Consider the following 14,591-nt stretch of genomic DNA (forward strand, 5'->3'; position numbering starts at 1 on the left):
CAGAACATCATTTATCTTTTACTACTAACTTGCTAAAAAATAGGGCCCTAGAAAGCCCCCGACAGAGCAGCTGGGGTGAGGACAGGGCCACATGGCAGGCTCACTCACCAGGCACCATTTAAGGTGCCAAGACGTAGGTTAAAACAACACTTCCTGCCCTTAGGGAGTCACCGTTCCAGGCGGGGGGGGGGGGGGGGGGGGGGGGGGCGGGGGGCTGGAGACCTTTAACACCACAAGCACAGCACAGTCAGCTGTGGGGAACAAGGGGTGCAGGCAGGCTGGGAGGGAGCATCCAAGCACCCTCACCAGCCCTGACGTCATGCAGGCCAGAGCTAGTCACAGTAGCTAAGGTAAGGAGCAGCCAGAGGCTCCCTGAAGGGGAGGGAAGGGGAGGGAAAGGGGGTACCAGGTAGTGCAGTGGGTTTTAATGGCCCAGGGTGGCAGGTCAAGGGCAAACTGTTTCTTAAATCATTCTTAAAAAGTGTTACCTTTCCTCAAGTAGGCTTTTTGGACCTGGCTCAAGTGGCCATGCAAATGATATCTCGGTAGCCTTCTGCTTCACACCCACAAAGACTGCAGGCAGCTTCACAACACAGCCTGGACTGAGTGTAGAAGACAAAGCACCGCACACGTGTGTGCATCTGAGTGTGCATGTGCCCGTGTGTGCCTGTGTTTGTGCGAGCATGGATGTGTGCCTGGGTGTAAGTGTGCTCCCGTGTATGCGTGTGTGAGCATCTGCGTGTATGTGCACGCCTGTGACTCCATGTGTGGACATGTGTGCCTCTCACAAGGTGCGCAGGAATCCATTTCTGTGCTGCTTCTCTGCTGTGGGCACTCGACTCCACCTACTCAAACCTTACAGGAAAAGAGACCCCGAGTGGCAGAAACCGACGCTGTGTAGTCAAAAGGGGTCAGATCTACAGCAGAGATAAGGAAAAGACTGGGGAGCAGTGGAAAGAAGCAGTAGTGCTAAATGAGCTAAATGAGCTTTCATAAAACCCGCAGATATTACCCAAGATTGGAAAATCACTAAATAAAAGTAAAAGCACATAAAGTTATAGGGGTAACCACCAGGAGAAACAGAAACAAATGCTGGAACCACGCTCCATCCGTGGAACACGACCAAGGGTGAGGCAAGAAGCTGCGGCCTTGTACCCAAAGTTTTCTTAAAGAGGCCAATTTACAACAAACACACAAAGACTTATTTTTTTTTCAGTCAGGGCAGGTGAGGATTCTCCTGGAGCCGAGGCACGAGCATGTGCCAGGAGCAGGCTTTAGAGCCGGGCACGTGAGGCTGGAATCCCAGAGCAGCCCCTGTGACCTCTGCAACTAAGGGGAAGTCACTTTTCATCTCTGAGCACACTCCTTCAAAAGGAAAACCACCAAAAGCCATGGGACTTCGTGCAATTCATCGGCATGAGAGAAGGGAGAGAGGAAAGTGGTACATCGGCTAGACCGGAGGGCAGGAGAGCCCAAAGCAGACCTAGGTGAACTCAGAAAGCTGAGTGTGAAGACCTGGAGGCTGGAGCAGTCTCCCACCAAGCACAGCCCAGGGGCCTGCTCTGAGTCACACCGAGCAGGAGGGGCCAGTGGGACAGGGAAGGCCCACAGAGGTGGGACAGGGCCTGGGAAACTCTGGGAGCAGCCACCAGGTAAAGACAGCAGAGGGAGGGGAGCGCTGTGCGGCAGGAAAGCCACCCTGGACCGAGCCTCCACCAACAGCTCAGAAAACCAACTTCACATAAAAATAAGTAACAGGCAAGGACTGAGGTCAAATCCCGCACAAGGAGACGATAAGAACAAAGGGAAAGAGAGGGAGAACACTATCCCCACGAACAAAGAAAGTGCCTCAGGAAGACGCCCCAACAGAAGGGAGCAAACTCAGAGCCCTCTCTCTCAAAATAAGTGGAGAGACATTAAGAAAAATACAGAAGACATCTAAAATTCAACTAGAAAAATTCAGATATTAGGTAACAGAAGTCAAGTAAATTAAAAATTTAAAAAAATCATTCCAGAAATGAAGAATAACCTAGAAGGAATCCAAGAACAAATAAACACAACAAAGGCCTTGACAGAGGCGGAAGATACAAGGAGGAACATCATTTAAATCAAACAGAAATGAAGAATGAAATAAAGGATTCAAGAAAAAGTAGCAAATATTGAAAAGAGACAAAGACACAACATATGGCCAGCAGGAGGAAGACCGCCAACTAAGCAGCAGAACAAACTGCAATGCGTCATTTGAAAAGACATTTCCTGAAATTACCACACTTGTACCTGGGAATATTGACCCCAAATAACACAAACCAACACCTATTCTAATAAAAATACTGGACTTTAAAGGGAAAAAAAAATCCTTTGAACATCTAAGAAGAAAGAGCAAGCAGCTTATATGAGAAGGAGAATCAGAAGATACCCTCAGATTCCGGCGTTGCTTCACAACAGAAGAAAAGGGTGTGACATCTGAGCTCTGTGCCGAAAGGAAACGTGAGACCAGGACTTTCCATCCAGCACAATCAGCCCCTCGTGTGCCCAGCACAAACGTGATCAACGTGAGAACCCAGAGCACCATAAGCGTGCCCTAGGCCGCCTGTGGCACTCCATGTGAATGAGTGGACAGCCGAAGTTTCTGGGGACATCAAAGGAACAGCACCCAAGTGCGGGTGAAGAAGGAGAGCATGCGGGTATTGGCGCACACACACAGATAAAGCACAGCTGCGGGACAGGAGAGGAGGCTGGGCCAGGTGTCCCCACTCACCACACTGACAGTGGCAGGCTCAGAGCCTGTCATGGGTGCAACAGGGTAAAGGTCACAAGTGATCAGGAGGTAGCCTACCCAGTCACCCCCAGCACCCTTGAGATTCCTGGTGTGGGGGAGGTTCAACAGAAAACCCTGGCTGTCCCGAACTGAGCTGGAGTCCACAATGACCTCGTGAGACATTTTACATGTATGTGTATCTCCTAGAGCTGTCCTCTGAGGAGGCTTAGAACAATGGCGTCTGGTAGCCATGAGCACTCCCACCCCCAGATCGTGCTCTGGGAGCACCATTTCCCACTACAAGAAACAAGGCTTCCTGGTAAAACTGCTGGCTCCACGACTGGGCGAGGCCCACGACAAGCCTGGACTTCACAAGGACCACTGAAGACCACATACAACCAGGGCCATGTCAGGAACACTCAGCACCCAAATGAAGAGAGTCCATTAGCCAAAGGGGGGACAGCCTGAGCTTCAAAAAGGATAAAAAGTGCAGTGGTCAAAAATCACAAAAACATTTAAATCCATGAGTTCAAAATTATATTTAAAAAAAAAAAAGCACCTAATTAGTCACCTTGAGAGGATATTAAGGAACAAGTTAAGCTGAAAACTGGGAAGTAAAAGGAAAGAACCAGCAGCTCTCCTGCCTCTTCCACATGAAGCAACCCCCTGAGTAATCACACAGGAAGGGAAGGGTCTCTTGGTAAAAGCATTCCAACACAGCAATGAAAAGGAATGAGAACATCACCATTTGGCGTCCTCCTGAAGGACTGACTGGAACCGAGCAGGGAGGCGACAGCTGTTAGCATCACAAGCCCCCAGGGAACAGCAAGGTGTCAGCTATATGGGATCTGGCCTGGCCTCCATCCCCAGCTGCCAGACAGCCAAGAACACGGTGGAACGCACTAGGACTTCCACAACTTAATGTCCCTTACGTGTCCTGGGTCTTCAACAGACTGTTGTGATGAAAAGAAAGGAACACTGATTAAAGCACAGGAAGTGTTTAGAAATGGGCAAGACCAAACCACAGCATTCAGGATGTGTCCTTGGGGGAGAAACCTGTAAAGGACGCAAAGGAGCCCAACGATGGCAGTAGGTTTGGGGGAGGTGAAGGGGACAGGACACAGGCACCCCCGCCACAGGGCTGCCTGGCGACAAACACAGACGAAGGGGGCTGGACAGGATGAGTGGGGCTCCCTCCCAAGGGGAGGGGCCGGTTAGGCCACGCAGGAACTCCTAGCAAGAGGGGAACTCACGAGACGGTGAGCAGACACACCTCAGTGGAAGGCCTGCTGTGGGAGCCTACCTGGGCTTAGGTTTAGGCTGGACTGCCCGAGTCACAAACTGGACTACGGCCCCAGGGCCCCCATCTCATGGCAGAGATGCCACCATGGGGGCCAAGGAGCGCCTGCCCCTACAACCTAAGCCCACAGCTGGAGCCCTTAATTTGATTCGCTGCTTTGACTCTACTGAACAAGGCTATCCCTCAGCATTCACCCTGAAAATGCCGAAGGGGAATTCCACCTGCTGCACTGATAATCCATATGCAGATTAACACATTCAAACCTAAATTTACCAAAATGCCCTGGTAGGAGGCCTCTTCCCACGGTGCGCCATCAATTCACCATTCTCCATGAGGTGAGGACAACGCAGAGCAACCTGTCCACCAGGGTCTGTCAAGGGCTTTCCTGGCAAAGGCTAGTTCATGCTCACTCATAATATACTTCTCTCCAGGCAGAGGACCCCAACAGCAACCAAGCCACCCCACACTGCTGGGAGCAAATTTAGCAAAAATCTTATCTTCTTATATGAAGCATTAGCTTTCAGGACAGGGAGAGGTTTACTGCCCACCCTGACTTCAGAAACTAATTTTGAAAGGGAAAATTTGTCAACAAGAGTAACTGGACTAGAGTGATAAGCCTCACCGGGCTTGATCTTTGTTCCACAGGGAAGAGGTCCTGGTCTTTGCCGCCTTGTGTTGTCTCTAAATTGCAGAAGGCCGGTCAGCCACTGAGGACACTGAGCTTATAATAGGCAATCCCCACAGTGGACTTAGGAGCTCTGCTAGCTAATGAATAACCTGGACTAGCCGAAAACCATCGCTCAAAAACAAGCTACAATTTGTGCCCAGTAAGTAGCAAAGAATGCACTCTGTGCGGATAGGCTTTGATAAAAGCTCTTGGATTTTTAGAATTACCGCCCCTGGTCATTCTTCCGGAATAACATGCTGGTTAATGATTTCTTCTTGTTTGCATGCTGAACTAATCAACTGACAGTATTAGTGTTCTGTGACCCTAAATTTGGAAACAAACAGTACAGGAGCCTATCACAACTTATTATAAGATACCAAACCACTAAAATCTGTAGGTAGTAAGTACGAAATTTACAATAAAATTTGGTCTAAATAAGGAATTTTAGTCTGTGTATAAAATGATTTCACTAAGTAAACCTAAAGCCCAAAATTTACCAAACAAAAACCTATTTTTTTAAAGTTCATTTATTTTTAAGTAATCTCTACAGCCAATGTGGGGCTCGAACTCACAACCCCGAGATCAAAAGTTACATGCTCTTCAGGGCGCCTGGGTGGCTCAGTCGTGAAGCGTCTGCCTTCGGCTCGGGTCATGGTCCCAGGGTCCTGGGATCGAGCCCCGCATCGGGCTCCCTGCTCAGCGGGAAGCCTGCTCTCCCTCTCCCACTCCCACTGCTGTGTTCCCACTCTCGCTGTGTCTGTCCCTGTCAAATAAATAAATAAAATCTTTTTTAAAAAAGAGTTACATGGTCTTCTGACTGAACCAGGCAGGCATCCCCAAAAGCCCATTTTTGAAGGAAGATATTGTTGCTAAAATTACACTGAAGGTGTCAGCACACTCGTCCACAAAGTCTGCAATCAAGCCTGGACTGGAATGCTGTTCCATGTCTCAATAGCTATGTGACCTGAGGCCATCAACTTAACCTCTCTGTGCCTCAGTTTCTCCTTCATTAAATGGGAATACCATCCATCAAAGGGCTGTGATGAGGACCACACAAGATAACAAGTAAAATGTGCACACAAAGCAGTATGGCCACAGAAGGCTATAAGGACCATCATCAGGGATATTCTCTACATTTTCTCTTTACTAATACATTGGAAGGATGGGTCTCAGAACAGAAACCCTCAAAAACAACAAATTAGAAGAAAAGATGTCAAAGATCAAAAGTCGTTATGCCATAGAAGATAAAGCCACTCTTAACTCTGACAAATGTCAACTGGATTATCTTTTTTTTATTGACGTCTAGTTGACACACAATATTATGTTAGTTTCAGGTATACAACACAGTGATTCAACATTTATATACATTCAAATGTATATAGGTGGTGAGATCGAGCCCCACATCAGGCTCCACACTCTGCGGGGAATCTGCTTGAGATTCTCTCCCTCTGCACCTCCCACCCTCATGTGCTCTTTCTCTCTGTAAATCATTTAAAAAAAAGATTTTTTTTTAAATCTATAAATCTAGCTGCCACCTGTCATCATACAAAGTGGTTACATATTATTAACTATGCACTACATCCCCATGTCTTATTTATTTTATAACTGCTAGTCTGTACCTTTTAATCCCCTTCCCCTTTTTTGATCAAGCCCCAACCCCCTCCATGGCATCATTATGTTCCTGGTATTTTTCTTTTTTAAGATTTATTTGGGAGCAAGAGAGAAAGCGTGCATGTGACCAGGGAGGAAGGGCAGAGGGAAAGGGAGAGAGAGAATCCCAAGCAGACTCCATGCTGAGAGCAGAGCCCAACTCGGGCTCAATCTTAGACCCTGAGATCATGACCTGAGCTGAAATCAAGAGTCAGACGCTCAACTAACTGAGCAAACCAGGTGCCCCACCAGCGTGTTCCTGTATCTTTGAGTCTGTTTCTGTTTTGTCTTGTTTGTTCATTTGCCTGGTTTTTTAGATTCCACATTTAAGTGAAATCATATGGTATTTGTTTTTCTCGGACTTATTTCACTTAGCATAATACTCTCTAGGTCCATCCATGTTGATGAAGATGGTACGATTACATTTTTTTTTTTAGAGAAGGAGAGAGAGAATCTCAGGCAGACTCCCCACTGAGTGCAGAGCCCAACGTGGGGCTCAATCTCAGGATCCTGAGGTCATGACCCAAACCAAAATCAAGTCAGATGTTTAACTGCCCCTCATTCTTTTTTATAGTTGAATAATATTCCTGTATGTGTTGCCTGATGGCTTTTACTGTGCTTATTGGACATTCATTGTATGTATATGTACATGACAAGTACGTGTCAGCCATATCTTCTTTACCCATTCATCCATCAAAAGACACTTAAGTTGCTTCCATGTCTTAGCTATTGTCAACAATGCTGCAATGAACACAGGGGTGCAGGGATCTGAGTTATATTTTTGTTTTCTCCAGATAAATACCCACAAGTGGAACTACAGAATCCTATGATATATTAATTTTTTTTAAAAGATTCACCTATTTATTTTAGAGAGAGAGTGCATGCGCATGAGCAGGGAAAGGCGCAGAGGCAGAGGCAGAGAGTCTTAAGAAGACCCTGTGCTGAGCATGGATCCCGACACAGGGCTCAATCTCAAGACCTGGACATCACAACCCAAGCCAAAACCAAGAGTCAGATGCCAATTGACTGTGCCACTCAGGCACCCCAGGATTTTAATTTTTTGAGGAACCACCACACTATTTCCATAGTGGTTACACCAACTTTCATTCCTACCAACCGTGCACGAGGGTTCCCTTTTCTCCACATCCTCACCAACACTTGTGATTTCTCATCTTTTTGATAGTAGCCATTCTGACAGGTGTGAGGTGGTATCTCATTGTGGCTTTGATTTGTATTTCCCTGATGATGAGTGAGGTTGAGCATCTTTTCATGTGTCTGTTGGCCATGGTATATCTTACGACTTTACTGTGACATAATTCATATATTGTATGATTCACTCATTTAAAGTAGATAATTCAATGGCTTTTAATATATTCACAGAGTTGTATATTAATCACAATCTAATTTTAGAAAATTTTCATCTCTCCAAAAAGAAACCCTATGCCCTTTAGCAGTCACTCACCAATGCCTCCCTCCTCCAGCCCCTGGCAATCATTAATCTACTACCTCTATACATTTCCCTCCTCTAAACATTTCAGAGAAATAAAATCTTTATGTGATCTTTTGTGATGGGCTTCTTTTGCTTAGTATGTTTTCAAGATAGCATGAATCAGTATTCCATCTCTTTTTATTGCTGAATAATATTGCAATACAGTTGATCCTTGAAAAACATGGGTTTAAACTGTGCAGGTCCACTTATAAGTGAATTTTTTCAATAAATACAGTATAGTACTGTAAATATATTTTCCTTATGACTTTCTGAATAACACATTTTTTTCTCTAGCTTACTTTATCATAAGACTATTGTATATAGTGGTGCCTGGGTAGCTCAGTCAGCTAAGCATCCAACTATTGATTTCGGCTCAGGTCATGATCTACAGGTGATAAGATGGAGCCCCACGGCAGGCTCCTCACTCAGCAGGGGGTCTGCTTGAGGATTCTCTTCCCCCCTGCCCCTCCACCTGCTCACACACATGCATGCACTCTAAAATAAATAATCTTAAAAAAAAAAAGCATATAGTATATAGTACATACAACACACAAAATACGTATTGACTGTTGATGTTACTGGTAAGGTTTCCAGTCAACAGTAGGCTGTTAGTAAGTTTTTTTTCTTGGTGGGGGGAGCAAAAGTTACATGCAGCTTTTTGAATGCACAGGGTCAGTGCCCCCAACACCATGTTGTGCAAAGATCAACTGTATATGGATATACCATATTTTGCTATCTCTTTATCACTTGATGGATTTTTGGGTTGTTTCTACTTTTGGCTACTATGAATAATGTTGCTATGAACACTGGTGTAGAAGTTTTTGTGTGAATATGTTTTCATTTCTCGAGTGGACACCTAGGAGAATTGCTAGATCATATGAAAGTTCTATGTTTAACATTTTGAGGAACTAACAAGATATTCTCCCAAAGGGCAGCATCATTTTATATCCCCACTAGAAAAGAATGAGGGTTCCAATTCCTCCATAACTTTGCCAACACTTGCTATGGCCCACCGTTTTTCCCCTATTTTTATTATAACCCATCTTAATGAGTGTGAAGTGATACCTCACTGTGGTTTTTGCATTTGCCTGATGGCTCTTAATGTGCTTATTGGACATTCATATGTCCTCTCTGGAAAATGTACATTCAAATACTTTATCCATTTTTAATTGACTTGTCTTCTACTCAGCTCTTTATGTATTCTGGATACAAGCCTTTTATCAAATATATGAGTTTCAAATATTTTCTCTCATTCTTTGGTTGTCTTTTCACTTTTTTTTTTGGTTAAAGTTTTTTTTTTAGTACTTTATTTATTTGAGAGAGAGAGAGAGCACGAGCAGGGGGAGCAGCAGGCAGAGGGAGAGGGAGAAGCAGGCTCCCGGCCGAGCAGGGAGTCCAACGTGGGACCCAATCCCGGGATCATGACCCAAGCCGAAGGCTTACGCTCAACGGACCGGGCCACCCAGGTGCCCCTAAAGTTTTATTTAAGTCATCTCTGTACCCAACATGGGCCTCAAACACACGACCTCAAGATTAAGAGTCTTATGCTCCATTGACTGAGCCAGCCAGACGCCCCTGTCTTTTCACTTTCCTGATAGCATTTTGAAGCATGAAAGTTCTTAATTTTGAGTAAGTCTAATTTTTTTTGTCACTTATACTTCTGCCAATGTTATCTGAGAAACCATTTCCCAAGGTCAAAAAATTTACTCCTATGTTTTCTTGTTAAGAGTTCTACAGCTTTAGCATTTAGGTTTATGATCCATTTTGAGTTAATTTTTGTGTATGGTGTGAGGCAGGGGTTAATTTCATTTTTTTTACCTGTGGATGTCCAGTTCTCCCAGCACCATTTGTTTAAAAGACTATTCTTTTCCCCCACTGAACTGTCTTGGCATTCTTGTCAAAAGTCAAACGACCAAAAATGTAAAGGTTTATTTCTGCATTCTCAATATTATTCCATTAATCTATATACCTATCCTTATACTATAACAACACTGTCTTGATTACTTTGTATTAAGTTTTGGAATAGGAAAGTGAATCCACCAACTTTGCTCATCTTTTCCAAGACTGATTTGACTACTATGAGTCCCTTGAATTTCTATGTCAATTTTAGAATCAGCTTATCTCAAGGGGGAAAAAAAAGGCACCCAGGATTTTTTTTTATCACATTAAATCCAAAGGTTAATTGGGAATTACTGATATCTTAACAATATTGTCTTCCAAACCATAAATATGGGATGTCCTTCCATTTATTTAGGACTCCTTTACTCCCTTTCAAAAATTGTTTGTAGTTATGTGTACAAGGCTTATACTTCGTTAGAACTTATTCCTATGTATTTTATTTCAGGACTCAATCTCACAACCCCGAGATCAAGAGTCACATGCTCTACCAACTAAGCCAGTCAGGTGTCCCTGTATTTTATTCTTTTTGATGCTATTATAAATAGAATAGTTTTCTTCATTGTTAGTGTAGAGAAATACAACTGATTTTTCTATATTGATTTTATATACTACAACCTTGCTCAACCCATTTATAATTGTAACAGTTTTCTAGTGGATTCCTTAGTATTTTCTATATACAAAATGATGTCAGCTATACATAGGGATCATTCTATTTCTTTCCAACCTGGATGCCTTTTATTCTTTTCTCTTTTGTCACTGCCCAGGCTACAATCTGCAGTATTAAACAGAAAGAGCAAACATCCTTGTCATGTTCTTAATCTTAGAGGGAAACATTCAGTCTCTTACCATTAAATTAGACCTTAGCTGTGGACTTTTCATAGATACCCTTTAACAAATCAAGAAGTTCCCTCATATTTCTAGTTTGTTGAGTATTTTAATCATAAAAGTGTATTGGGGGGACACCTGGGTGGCTCAGTCAATTAAGCATCTGCCTTCGGCCCAGGTCATGATCCCAGGGTTAAAAAAATAAATAAATAAACTTAAAAAAAATATTTTAGCCTCTATATTCACAATGGATATACTGTAGTTTTCTCTCCTATAATGTGTTTGTCTGGTTTTGTTATCAGAGTAGTAATTAGCTCAGAATGAGTTGGAGAATATTCCTTCCTCTTCTATTTTTTTTTTTTAAGATTTTTTTTTAACTGATTTATTTGAGATAGAGCACAAGCAGGAGGAGCAGCAGAGGGAGAGGGAGAAGCAGACTCCCAGCTGAGGAGGGAGCCCAACATGGGACTTGATCCGAGGACTGTGGGATCATGACCCAAGATAAAGGCAGACACTTAACTGACTGAGCGCTCAGGTGCCCCTTCTATTTCTTTTCAAAGAGTCTGTAAAGGATGAGAACTGTTTGCTTGAGTTTTTGGTAGAATTCACCAGTGAAGCCATCTGGGCCAGGATTTGTTCTTGTGGAAATGTTTAAATTACTAATGCAATCTCTTTACTTGTTATAAATCTATGCAGATTTTTTGTTACTTCTTGAGTCAATTTCAGTTATTTGTATCTTCCTACGAATTTCTCCATCTTATTTACCTAATTTTTGGTATACAATTATTCATAGCATTCCATTGTAATACTTTTTATTTCTGTAAAGTCAGTAGTAATGTCCCTTCTTTCACTCTTGATTTTAGTAATTTTGAGTTTTTCTTGGTCAGTCTGGCTAAAGGTTTATCACTTTTGTTGATCTTTTCAAAGAACCAATCTTTGATCTAATCTTTGTTATTTTCTTTTCTGCTTGCTTGGAGTTTTGTTTGCTTTTTTTCTAGATTCTTAAAGTGAAATATTAGGTTAATGATTTGAGATCTTCTTTCTTAAATAGGTATTTACAGCTGTAAATTTCCCCCCAAGTACTGCTTTTATTGCATCCCTTAGGTTTTAGTATATTGGGTTATTTTCATTATCTTAAAGTACTTTTTTTAATCTCCCTTTGTTGAGGGAGGTCATCAAGAAGATGTGATCCCCACTTAAGCCGTGAACTAGACGCAGGCAATCGGCAGATCCTCACCCCATCCTGTCCTTGGAATATGGGTTCCACTTGCCTTCTCTCCCAAAAGCTGCCCCGAGTACAAGTACACAGCCTTGAGAGAGCAATGTGGTACTGAGACCATCTGGATGGTACATGTGATTGAATCCAGTTAAGGCCTCTATATAAACTTTTAAAGACTTGGTGAGCAGGGGGGCACCTGGGTGGCTCAGTCATTAAGCGTCTGCCTCTGGCTCAGGTCATGATCCCAGGGTCCTGGGATCGAGCCCCACATCTGGTTCTCTGCTCCACAGGAAGCCTCCTTCTCCCTCTACCACTCCCCCTACTTGTGTCCCCTCTCTGTGTCTCTGTCAAATAAATAAATAAAATCTTAAAAAAAAAAAAAGAAGACTTAGTGAGCAGACACAAAGATCTATTAGTCTTGCAGCCACTCAAGCCAAACCTCATATGTAAGTTTTGCTTATTAAACCTACCACCTACCAATCTGGAGTGGCCTGACTCTTCAGTCGGTCTCTCCCTGTCCTCCAAATACACGGCCTAGTTTCAGACTACACCCAGGAAGCTCCCAAGGAGCTTACAAACCAACACCCTGTGTTTTCTTCTTTGACCCAGTGGTTATTTAGAAGGGTGTTTAATTTTCACATATTTGTGAATTTTCCAAATTTCCTTGTTACTGATTTTTCTTTCTTTTTCAGATTTTATTTATTTATTTGACAGAGAGAGCGAGAGAGGGAACACAAGCAGGGGGAGTGGGAGAGGGAGAAGCAGGCTTCCCACAGAGCGGGGAACCTGATGCAGGGCTTGATCTCAGGACCCCGGGATCGTGACCTGAGCCGAAGACAGACGCTTAATGACTGAGCCACCTAGGCGCCCCTGTTACTGATTTCTAATTTCATCCCATTGTGGTTAGAGAACATACTTTGTATGATTTCAATCCCTTTAAATTTGAGGCTTTTTTTTTGACCTAATATACACTCTATTCTGAAGAATGTTCCATGTACAATGGAGAAGAATATGTATATTCTGTTCTTATTGGGTGGAAACAGTCTATAAATGTCTGTTAGGTCTGGTTGGTTTATAGTGTTGGGTCTCCTATTCATTGCTAATCACGTCTAATTGTATATCTATTACTGAAAGCAGTGTACTGAAGTCTCCAACTATTATAATTGTCTATTTCTCCCCTTCAGTTCATCATATATTTTGTTCTATGTATTTTGGGGCTCTGTTATCAGGTGTAGCTATATTTATATTTGATGTATCTTGAGAAATTCACTCTTTATCATTATAAAATTTCTTCTAGGTCTCTAAATTTTTGTCTTAACGTCTACTTTGTCTGATCTTAGTATATCTCCTTCAGCTCTCTTCTGGTTACTACTTGCAAGGCACATTATTTTTCTTCCTTTTACTTGTTATCTTTTAATCTATAGTGTCTTTTCAAGACAGTGTATAGTGGGATTTTTTAAAAATCCATTCTGCCAATCTCTGTTTTTTTTATTTTGTTTTATTTTGTTTTGTTTTAAGTAGGCTTAACACAGGGTTTGAACTCACAACCCTGAGATCAAGACCTGAGACGAGATCAAGAGTCTGATACTCAGGGGCGCCTGGGTGGCTCAGTTGTTAAGCGTCTGCCTTCGGCTCAGGTCATGGTCCCAGGGTCCTGGGATCGAGCCCCGCATCGGGCTCCCTGCTCAGCGGGAAGCCTGCTTCTCCCCCCCCCCCACTCCCTCTGCTTGTGCTCCCTCTCTTGCTGTCTCTCTCTCTGTCAAATAAATAAATAAAATCTTTAAAAAAAGAGAGACACTCAACCAACCCAGGTACCCCCAATCTCTGCCTTTTAATTCAAGTGTTTAATCTGTTTACATCTAAATAATTACCGACAAGGTAGGATTCCTATCTGCCATTTTGCTATATTTTCAGTATATCTTGTACCTCTGTTTCTATAGTCTTCCATTACTGTCTTCTTTTGTGTTAGATATTTTTTAGTGCACCACTTTAATTCCCTTGTTTCTTTTGCTATACTTTTTTTAGCTAGTTAGTAGTTGCCTAAAGATTATAATTAACACCTTAACTTAAAACAATCCAGTCTGGGTTAATATGAACTTAAATGTAATAGTATAGAGAAATTGTACTCCAATATATGTCGTCTGTTCTCTTCCCCTTCTTTGTACTATTGTCATACAAATTACATCTTTATACATTATAAGCCCATCAGTACAGTTTTATTTAAACTGTATTTAAATTAAGATTGTCTTATGCAGTTGTCTTTTAACCCAGATAAAAGACAAAAAGTTATTTTTTAAAAAATACTATGCTTTTATATTAGCTACATAGTTGTCTTTACCATTGCTCTTTATTTCTTCACATATTCTACAATTTAATGCCTCTCATTTCAGCCTGAAGCACTCCCTTTAGTATTTATTGTAGGGCAGGTCTGCAAACAACAAATTCCCTCTCTCTTGTTTATTTAATAATATCTTAATTTCTCCATTTTTGAAGGATGCTTTTGCTGTATACACAATTCTTGGTTGAGAATCTTTTTCTTTCAGCATTTTGTAGATGTCAGCCCACTGCCTTCTGAGCTCCATGGTTTTAGATGAGAAGTGATCTGTTAATCTTGAGGATCTCTCAAAAATGATGTCACTTTCATCACTGCTTTCAAGAGTATCCCTACGTCTCTGTCTTTCAACAGTTTGACTATGATTTGTCTAGATATTGATCTCCTTAGGTTTATCCTATTTGGAGGTCATCTTGGATATGCAGATTAATGTTTGTCACCAAATTCAGGGA

General features: G+C 42.5%; 1 protein-coding gene across 1 annotated transcript in view; it reads right to left on the reverse strand.

Moving 5' to 3' along the window:
- AP2A2 (adaptor related protein complex 2 subunit alpha 2) overlaps window positions 1–14,591 on the reverse strand; it is an 86,720-nt gene that overhangs the window by 48,703 nt on the left and 23,426 nt on the right.

This window comes from Zalophus californianus, chromosome 11, assembly GCF_009762305.2.
Source record: "Zalophus californianus isolate mZalCal1 chromosome 11, mZalCal1.pri.v2, whole genome shotgun sequence".
In the NCBI taxonomy this organism is placed as follows: domain Eukaryota; kingdom Metazoa; phylum Chordata; class Mammalia; order Carnivora; family Otariidae; genus Zalophus; species Zalophus californianus.